Source organism: Mustela nivalis (genome assembly GCF_964662115.1).
Source record: "Mustela nivalis genome assembly, chromosome: 20".
NCBI classification, from domain to species: domain Eukaryota; kingdom Metazoa; phylum Chordata; class Mammalia; order Carnivora; family Mustelidae; genus Mustela; species Mustela nivalis.
The window spans coordinates 20,275,392-20,302,868 of NC_139039.1; the positions used below are offsets into that span (position 1 = coordinate 20,275,392).

Consider the following 27,477-nt stretch of genomic DNA (forward strand, 5'->3'; position numbering starts at 1 on the left):
CGTGTGCTCTCTCTCTCTCTTAATAAAATCTTGAGAGAGAAGAAAGAATGAAAGAAAGAAAGAAAGAAAGAAAGAAAGAAAGAAAGAAAGAAAGAAAGAAAGAAAGAAAAGTTAATAAAATACTGGATGACTTAAACAGCAAGCATTTATCCTGATAGTTCCAGAGGCTGGAAGTCTGAGATCAGGCATCAGCATGGTGGGTTCTTGGTCAAAGCCTATTTCTGGCTTGCAGATGGCTCCCTTCTTACTGTGTCCTCACATGACAGAGAGCCATGGTGTCTCTTCCTCTTTCAAGGACACCCAGCCCATCATGGCAATGAAGCCAAACTCTTTTCTTTCTGTCACTTTAAAACCCCCAGATTTAGGGCAGGGTAGAGAGCATCCTTCTAATTGCGTTTCTAAATAATATTTGAGTTTTTTAAACCTGCAATAAAAAGTAAATAAATTGTATATATAGTTGATGTGCATGAACTTCCTACTTTGTCTGTTTACATGAAAAGGAAATTAATCCTATAAAGGAGTGGGCACATTGTGTAAGAAATCTTCAGAAGGAAGGAATTCATGGAAAAGCATGAATACCTGAGCAAAAATCAGAGCTTGGCAATTCTATGACATAAACGGAGTCTAGGGGCAAAGCAATCTTAGAAGCTAGGGAATTAAAACCTGACTTTTGCCTTTTAATCTATGTGCACACATCTGCAAAATGTTGAGTAAATGCTGTAGTGGTACCATGGGGACCGTCAATATTGATATTGCTTATGGATAAAGGGAAATCACCGAGGAAAAACAGACTAAGCAAACCAACTTCACTGTGTCAAAGAATCCCAATTACAAACATTTTCGAGAACTACCCCATGAGATTATCTATTCATCATGCCTTTCCTTAAGGGTGTCATTACATCTGCATCATTTTTTCATTATAAATTGATTTTTTTAAATGATGTATTTGTACTTACTCTCTTGATCATGCTCTTTCAGATCACAACTTCTAAAATGATACCGTCCTGCTGGAAGGGTTCCATCCAACAGAACAATGCGTGTAATTAGAGTTTGCTTTCCGTCATTCTGTCTGATACTTAAGAAGGAAATTGTCTACAAATCACATTTTTGTTCATGTAGATTGTCATTATGTCTTAATTGCTGTTATGTGTTATGTTTACACAATATGAACAGACTGGCAGTTTGATAAAACATCATTTCGCTGTCATGAAAACATCCACTTTAAATATAAGCAGTCCTCACTTTGAATGGTTGTGTGGGACAATGAAAATGATCATACCAGTTGAAAATGTGATAAGCAAGTTTAGTCAGTGAGAAAAACTATGAATAGCCCCATTAACTTTAACTTTTGTCCAAACATTAAGAACTCTCTTACCATAAGCTATAAATGTATAGGAAATTTTTATAAAAATAAGAGTAAAAATGTTACTTCCTTGATACACTGTAATTTTTAAAATTGAAGCATTGAAGATTTAAGTCTTTTATTCCTTTATAAAAAGAAAATATATCAAGAGAAGGATCAGTAACACTTGCCTATGACATTATATAGAGGAAGCATTTTTTTTTTATCTTGGCAATTTTTTATATTCTTTCCTAAGATGGAATACCTATAACATTTTATTTCTTGCTGTTAAGCCATGAAATACCTCTGAGAGTTCCTTTAATGTGAAGTTTTAGCCAGTGTCAGTTCATCTAGAACATCTTAATTATTTTTGTCACAACCACTTCTGTAATTTTTGTTAGTTAGTTGGCCTTCACCTTGTTCCTTTAGCTGCACAGCTAGAGTCTCTTGAATAGGAGCTGGTTCCACTCTCCCCAGTCAGCTGTCTCTCTTAAACTCCATTCACACTTGATCGGAATTTGACTTCTAGCACAAATACTTCACATTTTCTTGTTCCTTCTTTCATCTTCCTTGGCCAATTTCCTCTTTTGAGATCCATTTCTGTAAAATGTCATGTGGGTTTATCACTAGGAAACAAAAAGTCACCCCAACCACATGCTCGGCTGTCTGTGCATAAACCTAAGGCCAGACACGCAAGGACAGACAAAGTCATTGCAGAAAATGTACATGTTAGTTGATGTATGTGGATCAAGGAGCTAGCACAGAGGGGTGCTTTACAAAATCACTCCTGGTGAAAACACTATGGAAACTGAAAACTGAGCCATGTGGCTGAAGGAATCACATGTTTATTTAAACTGTGATCCTAAAGAACAAAATTCAACTGGGTGAATGTCAAAGATCTTAGCAGCTTTATTCAGTGGGTCATAAATTAGGCAGCATGGAGGATGGACGAGAGCTCCAAAGATATTGCAAGGCAAGAGCTTTTTCGAGACCGGAGTGAGCAAGAGCAATACTGGGCGTTTGCTGATTTGTAAAAGCAGGGTTACTTTCCTCACAGAAGGCAAAGGGAAGTCTTGGAGCCAGTTTAGGAACTGGTGGCAGAGCAGGTAAGCACTGATTTATTGACGTAGACCCTCCTGTTCCAGGAGATCTGAGCATAAATATGTAGTGAAGTTTTGGTTTGTTGATGGGGGACCTAGCATGAGTGACCTTTGTGTCCCAACCTGGTTACTTTAACAATGGTAACTGAAAATGACTCATCAGATTATTCAAGGTGAAAAGGTGAAGATGGCCCGTACAAGGACATGAACAGGCTAAAAGTTAAAGGCTAGAACCCAATATCCCATGTCAAACACACATACACACACACACACACACACACACACACACACACACACAAGTGTATGCACATGCACACTGGCTATCCTGACATCAGAAAAGTAGATTTTATGAAATAGTAACAGGCTTAATGAAACTCTTTCTTAATGGCATTTTAATGCTTGTTTATTTGCTTGTCAATTTGTTTTTTTTTTTTTTTTATTTTTGTAGGTCAAGGAGCAGGTGCTAGGAAAACTGGAAAGGTTGATAAAACAGACAAGAGAGAACACAACTTACTGGGTAGAACTCAAACTACAGGACGGAATGGAATTCAGGGCAGTTATGGAGATATAATTTCTGAAAACCAGGGATCGGAGGGACAAAGTCACCATCTGACACGAGGGGCAGGGCTGATGAAGGCCCCTGTAGGGAGGTGTACATGCTGGAGTCAGTAATTGTAGGAAGTTCAAGCTTTGTTTTCACATTTTTATCAAGGTTGCATGAGTTTAGATAATTTATTAAGTGTTTGATAGAAGCTTGATTAGCTGCTGAGTGGAGAAAAGTAAGGACAAGTAAAAAGACTGACAGGTTATGAAGGCTCAGTCAAACTGGAGATGAGAATGTGTGTTCCAGCACTCTACGGCGTCTTCTCTGATCCTCACCACCCCCCCCCCACCCAGGAAAAGGGGCTGAGGAATGAAGTCATAGGTTTGATTAAAATAGGGGATTTGAGGAGCAGCCATTTAAAAAATAAAGGAAACATTGTTAAAAGTGTTAGTGATCTAGTAGTTCTAATAGTTAATTTTTTTCTCCTGATGGTCAGAAATGTGAAAGGCAATGCAGAATAGTAAAAGGAAAAAAGCTGAAAGACCAAAGACCACAGTGCCTACAAAAGTGACATAGTCATGGCTGGTCTTGGTGAACTTGACAGATTCTCTCATTCTCAATTCCAACTACCCGATTGGAAGGTACGGCCGATGATGTCTGTCAAACATTTTTAAATGAAGATCTGTCCTCTGAAATATTATAGAATGCTATTTTAGAACTTTAATTATCATATCTAGAATATTTACACTAACTATGATATTTTTTAAAATATTTATTTTTATTTGAAAGAGACAGAGTGCACATGTGCATCAAGTGGGGGGAGGGGCAGAGGGAGAGAAGCAGACCCCCACTGAGCATAGAGACCCATGAGGGGCTTGATCTCACAAACCTGAGATCATGACCTGAACCCTGAGCTGAAAACAAGTCAGGCACCTAATCCACTCAGCCACCTAGGTGCCCCAAATTATGAGATTTTTTTTTTTTTAATCCCAGTACTACAGTTATTAACCAGTAGTACACAAGTTAGTTAGAGTAAGTCACATGCAAATACAGTTAAGTGGCACACAGGTATCTCAAAGCTATGAAAGCCACTGGGGAATTATAAAAGAAATTTAGAAGTTTTCTACCCCCTATAACTTGACTTGGATAAGAGCTTAAAACATGATATTGAAATTAGGGAAAGCTACATTGTTTAAGAGTAGCTGAAGGCACAGGTAACAAACTATAAGAAAGCCCATGGCTTTATGTTGAATTATGAAAAAGTATTCCTTGTTCTCTTTGGTCTACTTATGAAGCTTCCAAATCTTAAACAATATCGATAGTTAAGTGATTTAATTCAAAATCATTGTAAAACAGTTCTTTATCCAACTCAAAAGTAAAAAAAAAAAAAATTATATATGATAATATCGGTGTTGTATGGCTGTTCCCCCTTATGGATGACTTAATTGTGTTCCTCAAATTTCATTCATATGCTTAGACTGGTTTGCATCCCAAATCTGGTTACTATTCACTTTCTGAATTATAAAACTTTGTATTGATTTCTGATACTGAAACACATCATGTCAGCTGTTGAATAAAGAGCTATTAACCTTATTGCCTTCAAATTGAAAGTCAGCAATTTTTCGGTTTGTTTTTCAGTTTTCATATAGATTTATAGTCCATCCTAGTAAGATTTGGAATTACTATATTCAGGCAACAACATAAAAGGAATCAGTATTGTTTATTACTGGTTGCAGAAAAATGAAATTATGTAAAAAGAGAAGATTGGATTATTCAAATATTTTCTCTTAGTGAGATTTTATTTCTATGTTTTAAAATATAACAAGAATCAGAATATATTCTCATAATTTGAAGTTCCACATGGCTTATGATATGACATGAAATTTTATGTGGCTTGATTCAATTTACATTAAAGTGCATAAAATTTTTCAGAAATATTTACTATCTTTAGCCACATTAAAATGTGCTACGTTGTGTTTAATATACATTTAAAATAGTGAGAATATTTTCTTCTTTAGAAAGACTAATGGCTCAATAGCTTTAAGCTTGACATAGATATTATAGGACTAATACTCCTTTTTTTCATGCTCTAATTTATTAATATTAAAATTCTCCCCTGGCTTGAAGGGTCACAAGATCTAGCTGAGTTTTTACCCTGAGCATCAGCTGAAATTTTAGTATCAAAATATTACCCAGAAATTATTTAATTAAAAACTACTTTCAAATTGTGTGATTTTTTAAAAAGATAATTCACTCCTTTTTCCTCACTTGGAATAGATTTCTTTCATATATACTAGAGATCTGATGGTAGTAAAATGTTGGGGGAAAAAAAAAAAAAAAACCTAGTGAAGGGATCTTTTTATATGTCCAGGAAATGTTTTTAGTGGCTGTCACAGAACTGTGATGACCTGGTTTACTACAAGATCACAACAGGGACGCCTGGGTGGCTCAGTTGGTTAAGCAGCTGCCTTGGGCTCAGGTCATGATCCCAGAGTCTTGGGATTGAGTCCCACATCGGGCTCCTTGCTCGGCAGGGAGCCTGCTTCTCCCTCTGCCTCTGTCTGCCACTCTGTCTGCCTGTGTTCACTCTCTCTCCCTCTCTCTCTCTGATAAATAAATAAAATCTTTAAAAAAAAAAAAAAGAAAAAAGAGATCACAACAGCTGACTTCTTCCCAGCAAGTGCACATCTCTGGAATCTTTGATTTTCCTCCTCATATTTTGAGGATTCCCTCCCTGAGTTCCCATAGCAATCCTTCCAAATTTAATTGTTGAATTCTTTTCCACAGCTTCATTCCTAAATCAAATGCTCTCCAGTTCACTCCGTTCACATTCTTGCTTCCCTACCTTCATTCTGTCGTCTTCAAGAAATGCTGCGTCCGAAGCAAGGGTCAATAATTTGTCATGCCTTGTTTTCGCCTAATTATCAAAGATCCCTTCATAGCATGCTCTTGGTCAACTAACCTAGCATATATATATATATATGAAATATATAGAAATACTACTACCAATAATAGCATTATTTCATACAATTTAAATTTATAAAGAGCTTTTATGAATTTTTTGATTTGATCAGGAACAAACTACTTTTTTAAAAAAATGTTTTATTTATTTCTTTGACAGAGAGAGAGAGGGAGAGGGAACACAAGTAGGGGCATTGGCAGGCAATGGGAGAAGCAGGCTCCCTGCTGAGCAAGGAGCCTGATGTAGGACTTGATCCCTGGACCCCCAGATCATGACCTGAACCGAAGGCGGATGCTGTACTGACTGAGCCACCCAAGTGTCCCAGGAACAAACTACTTTTAAATAAAAGTTGTCATGACTGCGTGCATGAACACATGTACTAAATGGATACCATCAATATTTAGAAACAAGTAAGTCCATGCTAGTTGTTTATATTAGTGAGTTAGTGTTTATATTAGTGAGCTAGTGTTTATATTAGTGAGTTTTAACACAAACTCAGGTAATATTCAGTGTATTCCAATAAATTCCAGATATATTACCACTCAAAAGTAAACAGGAGCAAAAGTGACAAGATCCAGTCCCTACCCTCCAAAACATGTCAGGAACTAAATGGGAGTGAAAGTCGTGGGGCTAGGCTTGGATTTAAACCCACTAAGTTCACCTGAGAACTCTCATAATTAAAAACATCCATTGCGTTTCTTCTCTGAAATCAAATGTCTCATTTCTAATGAAGTAATGCCCAGGTGGACTTTACAAAAAATTAATGAGAATTAAAAACCCAGGGGTGTCTGGGTGGCTCAGCTGGTTAAGCATCTGCCTTCAGCTCAGGTTGTAATCTTGGGTTCTTTGTCTCCGGCCCTGTGACAGCAGGGAGTCTGCTTCTCCCTCTCCCTCTGCCCCTACCCCCAGCTTCTGTGCACACGCTCCCTCTCTCTCTCTCTCTCCAATAAATAAATAAAATCTTTAAAAAAAAAGAATTACAAATATATAACAAAAACAATCTTTATATACTATCTTTTAGTTTTAATATTTATGACTTTAACCTTCATTAAAAACATTTTGCACTATTGCCTAAGTTTTAATTTTATGTATCCTACATCACCTTTCTATACGAGCCCCCACTGAGTACATTCTTTTCAGGGCTCCTGTTCAATAAAATGCAGAGTAAATTCAATGATCCAACATATGTTCTTGAATAATTAAGTCACACTGATGATGTCACATTAAGGTTGCTGTGTGCTCCCTGAAATTTTCTCATTAGCTACGTAATGCACCTATTACAACACCCTCCCCGCCTGTTGTCATCTAAATTTGTGCCTCTGCTAATTTACAAATTACTCCATATTCTGAGCCTTTGGGTTATTTGCAAGTTCTCAAACCTCAAATACAAAAGTCTACCGGATCTTTTTTTGAGCAGATCAGCCTTCTCTTGACCTCTAGAACGTCTCACTCAAGAGAACTTAAAAAGTAAACTTCTTTTCAGACATGCAAACTTACAGAGCATATGGTTAAGGGAATCTCATTACGCTACCTTTGGAACAGACAAGAGATCTATACCTGGACTGCAGTGGCCTGAAATGAGTAATAGGCAAAACAAAGCAAGCAATAACTCTTCAAGCAAAAAAAAAAATTCGAAGTGAAGTAAGTTAATTAACATCACCATACAAAATTTTATCCAGAGTTAGACATTGCTATGAAAAAGGGAAGAGTGATAAAGATCATAAACACGAACCTTGCTTTTCAAATCAGTGGAGGAAAAAAAAAAACTTAAGAAGGGGTAGTGGCCATCTGACTAACAGTTGAGAAAGGAAAGCTAGACCTTTCTATCAACAAAGATTAGAAAATAAATTGTAGGGGTACCTGGGTGGCTCAATGGGTTAAAGCCTCTGCCTTGTCTCAGGTCATGATCCCAGGGTTCTGGGATCGAGTCCCATATCGGGCTCTCTGCTTGGCAGGGAGCCCACCTCCCCCTCTCTCTGTGCCTGACTCTCTGCCTACTTGTGATTTCTGTTAAATAAATAAATAAAATCTTAAAAAGAAAAGAAAGAAAATAAATTTTAAAAAATTAGAATAAATGTTCCTTCACCAGGTTTATTACTTAATTATGATGTATAATGCCTATACAGAAAAGTAAATGAAATGGTGTATATATAGTTTAATGAATTATTAGCAAAAGAACACACATAAAACCCCTTCTCTGATTCAGAAATGTATGACTTACAGCCTCTCAGAAGCCCAGCATTCTTGTTCCCATTCACAATATCATCCCTTCCCCAGAGGTACAGAGGTAACTACTATTACGACTTTTGCATTTCTTTCCTTTTCCATGCATACTTTTTACCACATGTATGTATCTCTGAAATAAAAGTCTACTCTTGCCTGTTCAGAACCTTATCTGACTAAAATCTTATGTGTTATTTGGATCTTGCTTCTTTTTTAAACAAGTTATAAGATGTATAAGATTGATCTGTACTGTTCCCTATATCTTTAGTTTGCTCATTGGCTTTGCTGAATAATATACCATTATGATAATACTCTAAAAGAGTAGCCTTCCAATGTGGTCCGCTGATACCTTGTGTTCTCAAATCTCTTTCAGGGTGTCCTTGAGATCAGAGCTATTTTCATTGTAACAAGATGAGGCTATTTGACTTTTTCACTATGTTTCATTTGCATCAATGTGTCAAAGTCACAGGTGGGTAAAATTGCTGGTGCCTTAATATAGTCAATGCAGTGGCACCAAGCTAGCCTGGTTCCCCTTGCTTTCTTCATGCCTGGCATTCACAGGAAAAATAATCCTGTCAGTTTCACAGCAGAGTAGCCTTGAGGAAGCCCTAAATTTTACTATGTTTTTAAACACAAAGCCCAAGTATGCTTTTCAAAATATTCAGCATGTTAAAATGGGAATATGTGAAGCACTCTTCCATATACCAAAATATGAAAGAAAAACACTTGTGCAATTGTCTGAATTGTTATCTCAATTAGCCACTTTTTCATGAAATACGTTTTTATTTAAAAAACTATCGGCAGACACAATATGGTTATTGAGACTTGAGTATTTGACAGACATGTTCTCAGATAAGAAAAAAGCGAGCTTACACTTCAAGAGAAAAGGGAGGATATATTTGTTGTCAGTGACATAATTAATATTTTAAAGCAAAAATTCAAAATTTTAAAAATGTCAGCTTGACAGATTCCCAAAACTTACTGACTTTTAAAATGAGGTCAATAGTAATTTTTTTAAAAAGATTTTATTTATTTATTTGACAGACAAAGATCACAAGTCAGCAGAGAACCAGGCAGAGAGAGAGGAGGAAGCAGGGTTCCCACTGAGCAGAGAGCCCGATGTGGGGCTCGATCCCAGGACCCTGGGATCATGACCTGAGCCGAAGGCAGAGGCTTTAACCCACTGAGCCACCCAGTTGCCCAATAGCGATATTTTTAAAATGTAATTTTTTTAGAATATGTATGTATGAAGACGGGTATAAACATTTGGGAGATTTGCATAATAAACTGCATTTTCCAAATAACCCTACATAATGTTAGGAAATCAAGAAGAGAAAGTTTCATTCAAAGTATAAGATAGGTCAATAGCTCTCAATGTAACGAAGTAAAAAACAGTTTGTTAATATGGCTTCAGATTTAACATTTCAGTTAACCTTGAAGAAATCAACCCTTGGGGTGCCTGGGTGGCTCAGAGGGCTAAGCCTCTGCCTTCAGCTGAGGTCATAATCTCATGGTCCTGGGATCGAGTCCTACATAGGGCTCTCTGGTCAACAGGGAGCCTGCTTCCTCCTCTCTCTGCCTGTCTCTCTGTCTACTTGTGATCTCTCTGTCAAATAAATAAAATCTTTTTTAAAAAAAAAGAAAGAAAGAAATCAACCCTTGATGGAGCACCTGGGTAGCTCAGTGGGTTAAGTGTCTGCCTTCAGCTTCATGATCCCCATGTCCCAAGGTGGAGCCCTACATCGGACTCACAAGCAGGGAGCCTGATTCTCCCTCTCCCCACTGCTCATGCTCTCCCACTAGCTTTCTCACTCTCTCTCTCAAATAAATAAATAAAATCTTTTTAAAAATGAAAGAGAAAAGAAACCAACCCTTGTCAAATTGTGGTGTAGTATCAACATAGAATAACCACAATAGTCTTAACAGCTTTTAAAATACTTCTTACTTTTCCAATTATACATCTGTATGTTTTTTTCATATACTTTAATCCATGTAACATATTGCAACAGTGGAATGTAGAAGCTGATATGAGATTTTCCAGCTGTCTTCTAATAATCAAACATTAAGGAGATTTACATTTTGCATAAATATAAAGCATCAGTTTGGGGTTTTATTTTCCTGTGTGGAAATGTATTTTTTATAAAATATTTATGAATGTATACAGTGGATTTATTGTTTTAAATAATTTTTAAATCTTCAATTTTAATTTCTGACATAAATATTAAACTCACCTAAAGGAAGCCCTTGGGTGCTCAGTGATTTGTAAAATTTTAAAGGTTTCCTAATAAGAAATGGCTTGAGAGGGGTGCCTGGGTGGCTCAGTGGGTTAAAGCCTCTGTCTTCAGCTTCAGCTCAGGTCATGATCCCAGTGTCCTGGGATCCAGCCCAGCATCAGGCTCTCTGCTCGTCAGGGAGCCTGCTTCCCCTTCTCTCTGCCTGCCTCTCTGCCTACTTGTGATCTCTGTCTGTCCAATAAATAAATAAAATCTTACAAAAAAGAAAGGAAGAAAGGGAGGGAGGAAGGGACTGGGAATCAGTGCACCACAGTATCTATTCATTTTATTCCTAATAGAGGTTTGAGTTGTTTCCAACTGGGCCTGTTACAAAAACATTTATTTGAAGATTCGGTTTGGTTACATCTCTTCCTGCATATGTGCAAGGATTTCTTTGAGGTGTTGGGATGGTTAATTTCATGTGTCAGTTTGGCCACCTGGGCCTAGGGTGCCCAGATTAAACAATATTTCCAGGTATGTCTGTGTGAGTATCTCCGCTGTTTGAGATTAGCATTTGAGTTGTGGACTCAGTAAAGTAAATTGCCCACCTCAGAGTATCAGCAGGACAGGAGCTAATCCCCTGGGGGCCTGAATAGTATTTGCATAAGTGGCTGCTCCTATTCTCAGGCCTTCAGACTTGGGCTAAATTATGCCCCTGGCTTTGCTGGAACTCTAGCTTGTAGATGACAGATCATGGGACTCTTTAGCTTTCCTAATCACATGAGCCAATTTCTCTTAGTGAATCTCCTTTATCTATCTATATCTACATCTATATAAAGAGGGATATCTCCTACTGGTACTGTTTCTTTGGAGAACTTTGACTAATACAAGTATATACTTAAAAATGAAATTATTGAACTAGAATATCTTCTATTCTTTTATGTCTCTTATTTTGTAGGGATATTTCATGTCTGGATATCACATTTTTTTCATGTTAGGTAAATCCAAGTATTTTTCTCACACTCTGTGGCTTTTCTTATCATTTTCCTTACTAAAATATTGTTTATATGATAGTGAGTTGAGAAAGATTCTTTGAACCAAAAAAAACAGAAAAAACAATCATAAAGGATTGATGGTTCTAAAAAAAAAAAGTTCTGACTGTATAAAAGTTTTTAAAAATCATGTAATAAAAACACCACAACAAGCATAATCAAATGCAAAAAAAAGAAAGAATTATAAAAATAATCAAAACATAAGAAATCATGGTTCTCCATACATAAGTTCTCATAAAATCAATAAGAAAAAAAAATTTCAAAAGACTATGCAATGGGTAAGAGATTAATAATTTAATGTAAATTACCAACAAACTGAGAAGTTTAGGTTACCTAACCTAAAATCAACGAAATGCATAAAACATATTCATAAGAAAAAAATTGTAATTATTTAACGGCAAAGTTAAAAATAGCAGAACAAACTTAAAAGTGATAAAGGTTTAAGGAAACAGGTCCTTGCTTCCATGAACTGCTAATGGAAAGGCAAAATGGTACAATTCTGGAACACAACTTTGCTATTGACCAAATTAAGTTTTAATTTTAACTCAATGAAAATTACTCTTATCTCTACAAACAATACGATTAAACCTATGTTTTTGTGTCATAATGTTGGAGGATACATGAAAACCAGCAATAATCTCACCATATAGGAGAAACCGTTATAAATATTTTGGGGTATTTACTTTTATTCTATTATATATGTATAATTTTCAGTGGAGGCGGCATTGAAAGAGTAGGGGGTAAGAAAAAAAAGAAAGGAGAAACATTAAAAGTGTCAAATTGCCTGGGATAACTTTAAGTTCACATAAATTCTCCCTTTGCTTTGAGATTTTAATCTGTTGTCTGCTAAAAGCAATAAGTTAACTGAAAAAAAAGCAGTATGTTAACCAGAAAATATGATTGCGATCCCTGCCGGTGGAATACTAATTAGCATTTTACCATATATAGACGTAGATGTGTGTATGTATAAATCTGTGCGTGTAGATATGCTTTCTAAATAACTTGTAATAGTTATCCTCTAATTACATAATTTTAATCAGCATTACCATTATTTTTATTATGTTATCAGATTAGTTCTCTGTGTTATCTCATTCGATGTCTGTTCATTCCACCCTTCTTCTAGAAGGAGAGTGAAAACAAACAATAAACAAATAAAAAAACTACATTTAACGTTTTCCAAACCTCCTCGGAGACTGAGGCTGGGTACAAAGTCTCCAGCTGGAATAATTTTTTCACAAGTCAGAAGATGGACAGGTGATAGAGGCTGTCCTCCCGGTGTCCTTGCCCAGAGTTTCGGGCAAGCAGCTACATGGAGCTTTACACCTTTCCTGCCTCAAAGGTCTGGAGAATGGTGTTCATTCTTCAGGTCCCTGAATGAGAGAATCAGTTGAAGAGGCAGAGGCCCGGGCCTGTTTCTTTGGGCCCAGATCCCTCCAGGGGAGACCTTAGAGGTGGTAGGTCCCCAGGGAGTTCATTTCTGAATTGTTGTGGGAGATATTCCAAGAGCCCCAAGCTAGATTTGGCTCCTTTCAGTTCTTTCAACAATTTTGTGGATACCTTATTGTTTGAATGAAATACTTTTCTTCTTAGGGGTGCTTAGACAGCTCAGTAGGTAAGCATGTGACTTGTAATCTCGGGGTCATGAGCTCAAGCCCCACACTGGGAGTAGAGTTTATTTTTGAAAAGTACTTTTCCAGGGCACCTGGGTGACTCAGTCAGTTAAGCATCTGCCTTTGGCTAGGGTCATGGTCCCAGGGTCCTGGGATTGAGCCCCATTGAATTCCCTTCTTAGCAGGGAGTCTGCTTGTCCTTCTCCCTTCTGCCTGCTGCTCTCTCTGCCTCTCGCTTTTGCTCTCTGTCAAATGGATAAATAAATCTTAAAAAAAAAAAAACACTTTTCTGCTTAAAATTCCCTAATACACTGAAAGGTGTAGGTTTCTGTTTTAGTGCATTGAACTCTAAGTTAAATTAAAAATACTTACAAGTTGATAAATTAATAAAAATAACTCTATAAGCAGGGTTTAGCAAATTTTTCTCATTAAGGGTCACATAGTAAATACTTTTAGGTTTTTGGAACATACACTGTCTAATGAAGTTGTAGTAAAAGCAGCCATAAATAATACGTAAATAAATTGTCATGACTGTATTCCAATAAAACTTTATTTATAAAAACAAGCAGTTGGCCATAAATCTTTGACCCATATATAAGGATAAGATCGTGAAGGTTATAATAAACATTTGAGTCAAATATCTTGAGAAACATAAACGCGTTTTTTTAAATGAAATTATATTACTAAATTCTATGACTGAAAATAGATACACATTTTTTTTTAAGATTTTATTTATTTATTTGTCAGAGAGAGAGGGAGAGAGAGCGAGCACAGGCAGACAGAATGGCAGCAGAGGCAGAGGGAGAAGCAGGCTTCCTGCCGAGCAAGGAGCCTGATGTGGGACTCGATCTGAAATGCCAATTGAATATTACCCCCACCTTAAAAGACCACCAGAGACGTGAGTCAAAGCCAATCAGCAAGGGTCGTTTATTGCAGGTTCGAACCTGGACCTCTGCGCCGCTCGTTGCCGATAAGGCCGAGAGGTCCAGAGCTGGGTCCGTGCAGGATTTTTATAGACAGATACAAACAAGTTTCGGGTGGGGCTGAGCTGATTGATTGATAGTTTGAACAGGCATACTTGGCGTCAGTGGATTGGGTCAGGGGACCCGCAGACAAAGCAATCTTACAGAAGCAGAACTGGCCGGTTAGCCCACGCATGCAGAAAAAACAACAACAACACTATCAGGATATTGAAGGCCTGGTTACTATCAAGCCAAGGCCACTTTCCCTCTAATGAGGCACTAACATAATGACAATTGGGAGTCTCCTGGTGAAATGTTACATTCCTGCTATCAAGCATCCTTGTTAATGAGATTTAGGTTTAGAAGAAATTTAACTTTATTTACTTTTCCTTCTACTTCCGCCTCCTTCCGTTTTTCATGGAGGGGAGGGTGACATTAGGGCTTGAGGAACTGAGTTCTGTGTCCCTGGAAATTGGGCTATTGATAAGGTAACTTCTTTGTTGTAAATCTCAAGGACATTTGCAAACCAAGGGAGACTCCTACCTTGCAGGACTGTGATGTCTGCAAGTTAACTATTTATCGTTTTATGGCAGTCAGGGGTGCCTGAGGAATGCTACACATATGGAGGGGAGCGGGTGAAGGGGGGGGTGCAAGGCGCCAGCCTTTGCTTTGTCCTCAGCCAGCCTCCTGCTCCTTCAGATCCCAGGATGCTGGGATCATGACCTGAGCTGAAGGCAGCCACTTAACCAACCAACTGAGCCACCCAGGAGTCCCGATACACATATTTCTATAATTTTCTTTTTGTTTCAATAAATAACAGAAAATGTGATTTTGAGTTCCTGTGTTTGATGAACAAGATGACATTCTTTTTCACAGATTCTGTAAATATAATGAAATTGATTTCATTCTAAAGATATTATAAGATATTTCTGAGAGTTCTATAAAATTCATTTTATTTGAAATTTTAGAAAATATTCTTAGTGACATTTTGTGAAACTGAAGATTAGTGTTCTATTTTATTTAAAAGGGGTAAAGTTGCTACTCTAAGAAATAGTATTTTTAACATTAACATAAATGTATTTTTTGCATATTTATGGCACGATGTCGTGCCATGTTTTTTGCAACGTGTAATCCATTATTGAATAAGCTTTGCAATTACAAGGTTCTAGTATGCCTTCCTACCCGAACTTCCACTTTTCATTGCCTTAGCCCCAAAATGACTCAGATGAAACTGTGATCTCCCAAATACTCAGGAAAGCAAGGAGAACCTCCTATTGGGAGTACTAACAAGGTCTTCCACATACAAGTTTCCCTTCCAGATTTTAAATGTAAAGACAGGAGTGTTTTATTGTTACATTTATTTTACCCCCAAGTCTTTCAAAGTATCTAACTCATGATAGAGCCTCAGAAAACATAGTTTTGAAATGCAGGTGATGTCACAGAAGTTGATATGTACCCAAAAGTACAGCAAATATACATTTCAAAGGCCCCAAAGTCGACACCAAAAATTAAATTACAATGACATCACAACAAGAATTATTGTAATAATACAAATAATGCAAATTAACCCTGAACGATTATTCCCTCTGTGGGAGTGATGCACAGACTGAGTGAGAGAACCCAGGGAAAGGTCCCACGGGACCCACTAAGACAGTCCTTAGCTTCATGAAGGATAGAAATCAAATGTGAGGGGTGCGCCTGGGTGGCTCAGTGGGTTGAGCCGCTGCCTTCGGCTCAGGTCATGATCTCAGGGTGCTGGGATCGAGTCCCGCGTCGGGCTCTCTGCTCAGCGGGGAGCCTGCTTCCCTCTGTCTCTCTCTGCCTGCCTCTCCATCTACTTGTGATTTCTCTCTGTCAAATAAATAAATAAATAAAATCTTTTAATAAAAAAAAAAAATCAAATGTGAGCCAAAAAAGTGAAAACAGAGTTTATTAAATAGTGTAAGTGATGGGTAGAGAATAGCAGACAGAACATCTGGGAGACTTGGAAAGGAAAGGGAAGGGGTTTATATTAGGAAAAGATCTAGGGTACCTGTCGCTCCAGGGATCCAGGTAGGGTCCAGTCCAAGGTGAGTGTCAGGTGAAGGATGGATTGTTCCCTACCAAAGGCAGCATGAGCCTAACTTGAGTTTGAAACTAGTGTTCTGGACAATGTTTGGGATCTGTTCTTCTTAGGTGTTATCAGGACAAAACTCAGAGAATGAATGACTTTTTTTGCTTCTCCCCTTTAGTGGGAACATAGCTTCTTTGGCTTATTCAGAGTCAAAATATGGAGCATGGGAAGAATGGCAGAGAAGGAGCCATTCTAAAAATGGAGCCCCTGTCCTTGCTCAACGGGGAGCCTGCTTCCTCCTCCTCTCTCTCTCTGCCTGCCTCTCTGCCTACTTGTGATCTCTGTCAAATAAATAAATAAAATCTTAAAAAAAAAAAATGGAGCCCCTGAGTGAAATAAGTCAAGCAGAGAAAGTTAATTATCATACGGTTTCGCTTACTTGTGGAGCATAAGGAATAACACAGAGGACATGGGGAGATGGAGAGGAGAAGGGAGTTGGGGGAAATTGGAGGGGGAGACAAACCTTGAGAGACTGTGGACTCTGAGAAACAAACTGAGGGTTTTGGAGGGGAGAGGGCTGGGGGTTTAGGTGAGCCTGGTGGTGGGTATTAAGGAGGGCACGTATTGCATGGAGCACTGGCTGTGGTGCATAAACAATGAATTTGGGAACACTGAAAAAATAAAAATAAATTTTTTAAAAAATGGAGCCCCTTCAGTTTCCCTACTTCAAAAGCACAGCTATAAAGCTCATTTAATTTTCATAACAATCCTGATAGTTTTCTCTTTTATTCTTGTTTTAGAGATGAGGGAAACTGAGGCACAGTAAGATTAAATACATTGAGTAAAGTCCTATAACTAATAAGTGGTGTTTCTGGAATTTGCTGCCATATAGTTTGGCTTTAGTTTTTCCCCTGATGTTTTAATGTTTGACTTTATAAGCAAAGAAACTGTGATGATTTACATAACAAGAACCCTTTCAATCACTGTAAGATTTAAATCATTAATTTCAATTGCTGAATTATCAAGGACAAAAAGAATTCTGTCAGGGGATAAAAAGTAAATAAGTAAAGAAAAAAGAAAATGCAACACCCATTTCATTTACAGTCAAAACCAACTCCTCAGTGAAGGTTACTGGGTAAAATGGCTGGCCAATATTAAAAATCAGCTACTAAAGATAAAAGAATATGGTTAATTAGTTATTTCCTAAGAAATTGCTCTTTTAGAAAAAAATTTAGTACTAATAAAGAGGATTCAATTATGGCTTTTCATTTTCAAATTTGAACTTTTTAATTTGCTATTAACAGTTGAACAATGGACATTACTGAGAGAAGGTTCTAGATGCCAGGTGCTGTCATATGTTCTTTACAGATACGAATTTATTCAATACTAAGTTGTTGTTTTTTTAATCCTCATTTTACCGGTAAAAAAACAGAAGTAAAATAACTTGCCTGATGTCACAGTTAGTTAATTCCAGAGGCAGGATTCCAGGCTCCCAAGGTTAGAATCCATACTTAATCTGGCATGCTATTTAAATAAGATTCTTGTGCATGACAATGAGTAAATTATCATAAGAAAATAAAAATGTTTAGTCCCTGGAAAACAGTGAGGATTTCATAATGTGTCTCTTGAATACATAACACCGTGTTTCTTCATTGAACAGTTTTTACTAGCTGATTTATAGAATTTTGTCGTTAGTGGTCCCACCTTCCTCCTTTTCTCCTGTGTTGTTTGAATATAGCAAGTGATTTGAATCCAAGGAATTTATTTCAAATGTAAATATAATAATGTCAGTAACAAATTTCCTAACAATTCTCTTTAATCTGTCTCAGCTAGTTGATATTTTTAAATGTAAGTAATGCGGTGTTTTTGGTATAGGTTTTAAAGACAAGCTGGAATATTTAAAATGTCAGTGTCTACCATAGTAAAAAAAAAAAAAAAAAAAAAAAAAGAATAAATAAACAGACAAAATCTCTTCCATATGATGTAAAAGCAGCCAGGGAAGATTGTTCCCTTTGGTGAGGATCAATGCCATGTGAAGTCTGTGTAAATTTGTTGTAAGCATTATGACAGATGGGAAAGAGCTCATTTAAATTTCAAAAACTTTTGCCTCACAAAGGAATTTTCCTAAGGTAATTTGTATTCACATCTAAATAATAGAAGGCTCAAGATTAAGCATGCAATTGCCATTTATGTTACAAAGAAAAGTGCAATCTTGAGCAATTTACATTAGTTTTATTTCTTCATTTTTCTGAATCATCCTCTTTGAACTATTATTCAAAAGATAGTGGTGCTTTTTGTCCTTTGTGGGGTATCCTTCACTTTGGCTGATGATAAAAAATTGCTATTTCCTTTCATCCTTATTATCATATTCATGGTTCGCCTTAGTTGGGTGCTTTTTGGATGACATCTGTGCCCTGTAGAGAGCTGCAGGACTCCATCAGATCTGTTCGGGCACCTGAACTAATTAACAAAATTCTAACTATTCTTTTTATCCTAGATTTGGTAAATTAAGGTGTTTACCTCTAAGTTGTTAGGGATGGAGTGAATATTTTTAAATGGATGGTTATTAAAGATCACAAAGCATATCTCATATCCGTGCTATGTTATCTAATGAGAAGAAATAGAATATGATCAATTTCCATGTAAGAATCTATTTATTCAAACTGCCTATGATTCAGGAGAGAGAGCATGCCATTTAGAAAGCTACAATTGGAATAGTGTAAACTATTAGCATTTTAACTCTTAACAATTGAATTGAGAAAGTTGGGGGTGGGGGGAGGGAGAGAAACTTCTGGACAATGGTGATTAGCCTGAGAAGAGTAATCAGGATTCTCGAGACTATCTGGTTTCTCTACATCAGCTTCTATTTGGTTATATCAAGTATCATCAACACTACAATAGTAAGACGTTTGTTTAATGTAAGCAGCAAACAGCTTTCCTGAAAGATTATCTGGTCCCTCCCACAATCAGCAGGAAAGCTGGAGAACTCAGCCTGAGAAAAAGGCGTGAATCAAAGACAAAGCACACAGGTCCAAACCCTCCTTGACTTAAGGATGGTGGAAGTACCACCATCAACACAGGATTCTTGATAAAAAATCTTCCTCTACACCCTCATTCCTGCCATTGCCATGGAATGTTTTGTTTTGTTTTGTTTTAACCTATCCTAACAACTTGGTCATAACAACTCAAAACCGAAGCAGGACTTCGTCTTGGCCTAGTCTGACTCACAGCATGCACCCCAGTTATCAAAAAACAGGGAGAGGGACCCTGGAGTTTGCATGGTTCGGGAACCCAGCCTCCCCCAAAAAGACAGTCACAGTGGGGAATTTACCAAATATGGAAAAGGTCTCTAATGCCATTTTAATCAGGAGACAGAGGCCCACAGGATCATCATTATCAGCTTTACAGGTAATACAATATGTCCAAGAAGGATAAGTTGTTCTGATTCAAACTGAATCTTTTACCTTCTGCTAAGACAATTACCTTCTCTTGGCCTTTGTTTCCTGAGTTCTAAACTGGGATAATATTCTGTCCAGAACATAAAGTCATTGTAAAGAAGGAAATGAGATGAACTGAGTAAACCTTCTTTCCTCATTTTTTTCTTCCATTCAAAAAAATACTGAGGGATGCCTGGGTGGCCCAGTCGGTTAAGCATCCAACTCTTGATTTCTACTCAGATCATGATCCCAGGATTGTGAGATCCAGCCTCTGGATCTGAGCTCAGTGCTCAGAGCCACTGAGCCACTGAGCTCTGAGCACTGAGCTGGACATGGAACGTGCTTGAGATTCTCTCTCTCCCTTTTCCTTTGCTCCTGTCCCCTCTCCCCTCCAAGGACAACAAAAAGATGTATGAAGGGCCTATTATGTGTGAGACAAAAATGAAAAAAAAAAAAAAAAAGGTGTAGTAAAAATTGATGTCCTAAACAATGTATAAATGTGAGATATTATTATCAACACTCTAATTTAAAAATATATTGAGAATATGCATGGCCTTATTTATCATTCTGTTTAAAAAATAGGACAAACAGATGAAAGGTTAAATGATGGATAAATATGAAATTTAGGACAGAAAATGAATGCAGAAGTATCCACCCTACTAACACTCCTCTTCTGAGACATATTCCTTCTCCCAATCCAACCGTCCAGTTTTTGGGGTGAATAAGGGACAAGTGGGGCTAGGTGGGGAAAGATAAGTAGGGGGCCATAGAATCAGGCTCACAAAAATTTAAAAATGGGGGCGATGAAACCAGACGTAAGGGAACAAACCAGACCACCCTGTCCTAGGTTTCCGAGGCTGGGGTCTTGTTATAACAGCTGCTTGTGACCAACCAAGAATTACCAGGCCCTAAAAAAGAAGCAAGGCATTGAAGGTATTATCACTACCCCTTACTCAATGATGCTATCAATAGAAATGTCAAAAAGATTTAAGTTCCCTGGGTACCTTTCTATAAAACACCATTGCTAAAAGCCCTCAATGGCAACCCTATCAGGACCCCCTCTCAGCCTGAGAGCTTTTTCTGTATCCTTGCTTAATAAACTTCTTTCACTTTACTTACTCTCATTTGTCTGGGAGATTCATTCTCCAACTCTGTGAGACAAGAACCTACCTCCCACATCAGTGAAAGACAGTCTTATAAACCTCACCTGTAGACAAAAGTGACTGGTCTAGTAATAAGCCCCTCACCAAGCCTAACCAATCAGAGCTCATTCCTGAAGCCTTTAAACCTAGAACCATTTATAAAATATGCTCCTTGATCAGAAGGAGTATTGCATGGTATACATTAGGGGTATTTTTATTTTTGTTTTAAGATTTTTTATTTATGTATTTGAAACCAAGAGCAGGAGTGGGGAAGGGGAGGTGGGGGTTGCAGAGGGAGAAGCAGACTCCCCATGGAGCAGGAGCAGGAAGCCCAACAGTGTGGGGCTGGATACCAGGATCCTGAGATCTTGACCTGAACTTAAGATAGATGCTTAACCGACTGAGCCATACAGGTGCCCCTACATCAGTGTTGAAAGACGGTGTCAGCGTATCTGCTGACTGTGGAATTGGGAGAAGTACTGAAAGCAGGAGAGGCAACTCCCCATCTTAAACAAGAGTTTATCCCAATGAGATCGTACATTCCTCCTTGGAAAAGATCCAGTGTGATCAAGGTGCCATCAGGCCACTGGTTGGGCCACATCAGGATGTTTCAGTGTTTGCATCTGCTGTCGACAAATCAAAAACTCAGAGGCAGAAGTATCTGAATCAGCCGTGTGAGAGAAAGCCCGTATAGTTCAGCCTATGAATCACTTCCATCCCTGTTGCGACATTACTTTGTGTCTACAGTGCCTGGAGTATAAACCTGACTTTCACCAGAGAAACTTGGCAACCAGATGATTGGACGGCCATGGTGGATGCCCTCTAGTGGACATTTACATGGGAAATGAATGTTTTCATGACCTTGCCCATTCTGAAAATTTCATTTCCAAGTCCTTCCCCCTGAAATAACCACTTTGCAACATTAATATTTGATTGTGTCCTGATCTCACTAGTTCTCCTAGGGGTGCAATATGGCTTTTAGATTCCTGGTGGGAAGGGAGAAGTTTCTGTGGCTTCTATTTGACCCCTTCCACCAAGAGAGTTTTTACTCCACAGATCAAGAAATAAATGTGAATTCTGCCAATTGTTAAATATATTTTCAATACACATTTTGTGTCTGGGGAAATAACCACAGGATGGGTCTGTTGTCCCGTAGGGTCAACAATGAGATGGACTTGGGCCAGAACAGTCTACATGCACACAAAAAATGGCACGAGTTGAGCCTCTATTTAATAAGTCTCTCTAAGTCACCTTGGTATATTGCCTCAGAAAGCTCTGGAGATGGTGTCAAGGGAAACTCGTGATATAGCTGCTCTTAACTGAATTGTGTTCTCCAAAAATTCAAATATTGAAGGCCTCACTCCTAGAACCTGAGAATGGGACTATTAGACTCTATTGGGATTTAGAGCTAGACTCTATTTCAAGACTCTATTTGGAGATAGAGTCTTGAAAGAGGTGATTAAGGTAAAATAAGGCCTTGATCCAATATGACTAGGATCCTTATAAGAAGAGGAATATTTGAACACACAAAGAGATGTCAGGGCAGTGTGATCACAGAGCGGTGACCATGTGAAAAGGAACCAAAAGGAGAGAGACTCAGGAGAAATCAAACCTTGATCACCTTATCCCAGTGGGGTAATCAACACCTTGATCTCAGACTTCAGCCTCCAGAACTGTGAGCAGTAAATTCCTACTGTTGAAGCCCTCCAGTGTGGTGCTTTGTTATGGCCGCCCTAGCAAACTAACACAGTCCTATATTCATTTTCTCCTGTTGGAAAAACAGACACAAACGTAGTGGATTAAAAGAACACAAATTGATTTGATTTTCTTACAGTTCTATAGGTTGGACGTTCAACATGGATCTTACTCGGTTAAAAACCACATTATCAGCAAGGCTGCTTATTTTCTGGAGACTCTAGGGGAAAATCTATGTCCTTGCCTTTTTTAGCTGCTAGAGGGCACCCCCTGTCTTTAGCTTGAGAGCTTCTACCTCCATTATCAAAGCCTTCAACCCTCTACCTCCCTGACCATTCTTCCGTGGACCCATCACTTGCTCTGATTTTCTTCTTCTCCTTCCCTTCTCTACTTTTAGGGATCCTGGTTATCACACTAGACCCGCTTGGATAATCCGGAATCATCTCCTTATTTGAATGTCAGCTTTTCAGCAACCTTCATTCCCCCTTTACCCTATAATATAACATTGTCCTGGGAATTGGGATGTGGATAACTTTCTGGGGAGAGGTCATTATTCTGCCTACCCCAAGTCCTATGACCATGTTTCTGGGTTATCCTTCAAAGAGTCCATCATTTAAAAAAGTAGTAGACTTTTGCTAACTCTCAAAGTTCAGGAACTAGCTAAGACATTAAAACCCTACAGTAGGGACCCCTGGGTGGCTCAGTAGGTTAAGCATGTGTCTTTGGCTCTATGACTTCAGGATCCTGCATCAGGCTCCTTGCTCAGCAGGAAGCCTGCTTTTCCTTTTGCCTCTGCCTGCTGCTCCCCGTGCATGTGTGCTTTCTCTCTCTTTCTGACAAATAAACAAAATCTTCAAAAAAAAAAAAAAATCCCCACAGTATTAAGAGCTAGGTTTCTGCTTATATAGGTCATTGTAAATCCTAAAAAGGCCACCCAGCTTTCCTAGACAATCAATATTTATTTCATTTCTTTTTTTTTTTTAAGATTTTATTTATTAATTTGACAGAGAGAAATCACAAGTAGACGGAGAGGCAGCCAGAGAGAGAGAGAGAGAGAGAGAGAGAGAGAGAGGGAAGCAGGCTCCCTGCTGAGCAGAGAGCCCGATTCGGGACTCGATCCCAGGACCCTGAGATCATGACCTGAGCCGAAGGCAGCGGCTTAACCCACTGAGCCACCCAGGCGCCCCTATTTATTTCATTTCTAGACAATTCAGAGGAGGGGAGAACTCTCCTCTTTTTCACAAATCTCCAGCCGGTTGCCCATCTGCCAAACCTCATCAGAAGCCCAAGGTCAAGGAAGCCATCGGTTTTAGTACAGGAAGTTCAGCCTCTTGGGGAAAATAGAAGGGTGAGGTGAGGTAAGAAGGGGGTCTGCAGTAGTAAACGAGAAAAATTCAAGCCCGCCATCCCTCACATCAAGCCCATTATCAAGTCCCATTACATTGGCCTTTTCAGATATTTCTTATCTCCTCCTCCCCATGCCCAACACCAGTCACACCCACCCTGCTTCCAACCTCCCCTGCAGTAACTTTCTCACTTGACTTGCACTCAGTTGAACTTTCCACCTCCGATTTTTTCTCTCCACGTTGCAAAGGCAACTTTCCAAATCCCAATGTGTCTCACTCACCCACTACAAAACCGATGTCTTTCCACTGCTTTTAAGTTAAAGAAAAACTCAACCCACTGGCATCCTATTTCTCGGCCTCATCTTGTTTACCATGTTTTGCCTTTTTTTAATCCTAGCCGCATGGGTCTTGTTTCGGTCTTTGGGTCTTTGATGTTCTTCCTGTTCTTGTCTCCCTCAGACATCTGCATGCTCTTTTTCCACCCGGGATGTTCTTTCTTTCTCTTCAGCCATTCAGCTTCCACTCCTTCCTCCAATGATGTGTTCTTCTCTGCGTTCCCGAATTACTAGATACGCAGTATTGCTCTTTGCCTCCTGACACATCACCAACCTCCCATTTTCAGTCTTTTCTGTGCCCCAGAGGAGATGCCAGAAACTGCATTGCTCAAAACCACCTTCCCCAAAAGGCTCCTGGTTAGAGTCTGTGGTGCTCTCAAGAGATGTGAAAGGCAAAAGACAAGTGAAGAGCTCTTCGTTCTCTGATAATATTTCTGTCATTTCAAATTGGGAAGGTTTCACGCTGAGAAGAGGATATGGAACAGGTGCAATTGTTGTACCTAAATCTCCACCTTGCTCCCGTTCCCTTGGCTATGGTACAAATCCGTTTTCTTTTTCAGCACCTAGGCTGCAGTCTCCTAAATCTGGGAGACTTCTGGGTAAGAATCCACTTAATGAATTTTGCTCAGGCATCAGTTAATCGACACTTTTTACCAATTTTAAGCTTATTGAAACCACATGGGTCTGCCACTTTTAACTCTGAAGCCACACTTCCCTAAATTCCAGGGCAGTGTGCATTCGGGTTTTTAAAATATCACTTACGAATGAGCTCACATTTACTTTTTTTTTTTTTTTAACTGGTTATTTTCGTGTCATTAAGACATGAATCACGAGGAAAGGGCGAATCGTTAACGTTGCTTTGGGGAGACAGCTGAACTTACGAGGAAATTAGTCACTAGTATATTGTGCACGCTGTACCCCCTCCACTTCCCTAAGGGCCCAAGGATTGCATGACTTTTAGGGCCTGGCATGCACTTTCTTGCATTTTTAGCCTGTGTTTTAATTTTGTGTTGGAAGTTAGAGACAACAGATCAGGTAATAGGAACTGAGGTTAACAGGCCTGTTCGTGTGAGCTTTTATGCTAACCTGGCTAGGAATTCAGTTGTGCTTAGTATTTGCTGTATCTGTAGTTGGTCCGGGGCTCAAAATCTCTCTGCTCTCCTTGTTTTTGTCTCCTCTGCTAACTTTGGTTTCCCTACACACTTCCCTTAAAAAAGAACCTTGAAGGTGCGCCTGGGTGGCTCAGTGGGTTAAGCTGCTGCCTTTGGCTCAGGTCATGATCTCAGGGTCCTGGGATGGAGCCCCGCATCGGGCTCTCTGCTCAGCAGGGAGCCTGCTTCCCCGCCCCTGCCTGCCTCTCTGCCTACTTGTGATCTTTCTGTCAAATAAATAAATAAAATCTTAAAAAAAAAAAAAAGAACCTTGAAGTTCTTTGAGCCCTAATTCACTGTTCTTACCCTGGAGCCCCATGAGCAGGGGGTAAGATATTTGGGAAGGGAAGGGCTCCATAATCCGGGACTTAATCCCTGAGCCTACCCCAGGACTGTGCCCCTCACACCTGTTCCTTAGCTCCTCCCCTCTGGAAGCTGGAGTTGGGTGATTACCCTCCCCCTGCCCAGGTGAGATAAGGCTCTGGGGAAGTCTTCATTGTGGACAATGCTCTGGGTGTGTTTAAAAACGGTTACTTCCCCCCTCCCTGCGCCAGAGGCACTCGGTGATTTCCCTGGGCTCTTCCCTATAAAAACCTGGTGGGGTCCTTGGAGGTAAAGCCCAGAAATGTGTGAGGGTTCACTAGGGCTGCGGCCCCAGAAGTCTCTGACGGTAGTCCCCGCTAGTCCTCCAACAGTTTGTCAAAATTGCCAGTTCAGTGTTTTCACTACTTTGTGGCTTCAGCAGCTTCTGTTCCAGGTAAGCTGATCTCATCTATGTGCCTTTGTACTTAAAATGTGGGTCTAAAATGTGGGTGGCCCTTGGCCCCAAGAGCTCAGTTTCTCTGATGGCTCCCCAAAAAAGACATTCGTTTTCAGTATGTTCAGTTTTTTTTCCTTGTTTTGTTTTCCAAATTTTAGGGTTTGTTTTGTTTTGTTTTCAGCTTTTTTCTTGGCATTGGGACAGGCATGATGACATACTTTCAAGCTCTTCACATGTTGAGGGGGACCTAGAAGTCTTTACTGCACTTTCTTTTACTTTTATTTATTTATTTATTTTAAAAGATTTTAATTTATTTATTTGGCAGACAAAGATCACAAGTAGGCAGGGAAGCAGGCAGAGGGACAGGAAGAAGCAGGCTCCCCGCCAAGCAGATGTAGGGCGCCATCCCAGGACTCTGGGATCAGGATCTGAACCTAAGACAGAGGCGTTAATCCACTGAGCCACCCAGGCACCCCATGAACTTTTTTTTTTTTAATATCCTTTCAGCATAACAGTATTCATTGTTTCTGCACCACACCCAGTGCTCCATGCAATATGCATCCTCCTTATTTTATGTTAAAACAGAAACAGACATTTAGATCTAAATTCCATAGAATTTACTTCTAAGTACCTTTGAAATATGATGCATTTGTAAATTAAATTAAAAATCCTACAAAAATACTGAAACTTGAATCAACAATATCACTTTAAGGTTGTGCGGTTGAAGCAAAAACTTTTTTTAAGGATTTTATTTGTATTTATTTGAGAGAATGAGACAGAGAGAGCACACAAAGGGGGAGGGGCAGAGGGAGAAGCAGACTCCCCACTGAGTAGGAAGCCTGACCTGGGGATGCTCAGTCCCAGGACCCTGAGATCATACTCTGAGCAGAAGGCAGATGCTTAACTGACTGAGCCACACAGGCGTCCCAAGCCAAAGCATTCCTATTAGATTTCATAAAAAGAAGGTTGTGCTTGGTTCTGATACCACACTTCAGACTCTTAACTTCAATGAATACTTCAGTAGGAAACTTTTGTTTATGTAAAGTTATATAAAATGTTACTCATAGCATCATGGCTCTGCTTTTTTCCTATGTATAATCATCAAACAAAGTTCTGCTAGAATGCAGTTTTTCTTTTTCTTTTCTTTTTTTAAGATTTTACTTATTTATTTGAGAGAGCAAGCGAAATAGCGAGAGAGAACATGAGCAGGCAGAGAGGAGAAACAGGCTCCCCACTAAGCAAGTAGCCCGATGCCAGGGTTCAGTCCCGGAACCCTAGGATTATGATCTGAGCCACAGGCAGCTGCTTAACCGACTGAGCCACCCAGGTGCCCTAGAATGGAATTTTTTAATATCAGTTTTGATGAAGCAGATTTTGGTGGTTCTTTAAGTGCACTATATTCACATGGAGAGATGTGTCCATTGCAACATTATGAAAAACTGTACTTAAATCACTGCTTTGGGTTCAGAGTATAAAAAATGTTATCTTTCAAATTTACCGCATAAATATAAGTATAGCTTACCTTATCGCTAATGACCTGTTGCAATTTT

At 38.9% G+C, this 27,477-nt stretch overlaps 1 protein-coding gene across 3 annotated transcripts in view; it reads left to right on the top strand.

Moving 5' to 3' along the window:
• The first annotated feature begins 2,006 nt into the window (after positions 1 to 2,006).
• Positions 2,007 to 27,477, top strand: part of MSR1 (macrophage scavenger receptor 1) — a 111,600-nt gene continuing 86,129 nt past the window's right edge. For 2 of the 3 annotated variants that reach the window (XM_082715621.1, XM_082715626.1), the window contains exon 1: positions 2,055 to 2,448. The gene's annotated coding sequence lies outside the window, so the exon portion shown is untranslated. Of the gene's footprint in view, positions 2,449 to 27,477 lie in introns of all 3 variants that reach the window. The other variant, XM_082715622.1, reaches the window with a different exon arrangement.